The sequence below is a fragment of the Limulus polyphemus genome, unplaced genomic scaffold (assembly GCF_000517525.1).
Source record: "Limulus polyphemus unplaced genomic scaffold, Limulus_polyphemus-2.1.2 Scaffold5077, whole genome shotgun sequence".
NCBI lineage: Eukaryota > Metazoa > Arthropoda > Merostomata > Xiphosura > Limulidae > Limulus > Limulus polyphemus.
This window is the reverse complement of record NW_013670687.1, coordinates 762-1461: the sequence shown is the minus strand read 5'-3', so window position 1 is coordinate 1461 and position 700 is coordinate 762.

Below are 700 nucleotides of genomic sequence, written 5' to 3'. Positions count from 1 at the left end.
ATGTTTTAAAAACTGCAACTTTCACTCCAAACATCAATCACCATGTTTTAAACACTGCAACGTTCACTCCAAACATCAATCACCATGTTTTAAACACTGCAAATTCATTCCAAACATCAATCGCCATGATTTAAACACTAAATGTTACGTTAACATATTTTAAGCGCTGCGCCAAACATCATTCACAATGTTTTTACACTGCAACGTTTCGCCAAACATCATTCACAATATTTTATACACTGCAACGTTTCGCCAAACATCATTCACAATGTTTTATACACTGCAACGTTTCGCCAAACATCATTCACAATGCTTTATACACTGCAACGTTTCGCCAAACATTATTCACAATATTTTATACCCTGCAACGTTTCGCCCAACATCGCTCACAATATCTTATACACTGCAGCGTTTCGCCAAACATCATTCACAATATTCTATACACTATAACGTTTCGCCAAATGTTCATCTTCAACATCACTAGACTCAGCGGAACCAACGAGGTACATGAAACGCACGCAGTCAATGTTTTTTAATGACGTCAAAATACCTTTACGGTTTAATAGCACTCCCGAGACAAAAGACACATCATAAAACCCATGACTAATATTTATATCACTCCTTCCCCTCCTCCCCCTCGAAAAGAAAAGGAGTTTATCTTTATTAAGGTATTCATTTCAAGTGCATAACGTATAATTGG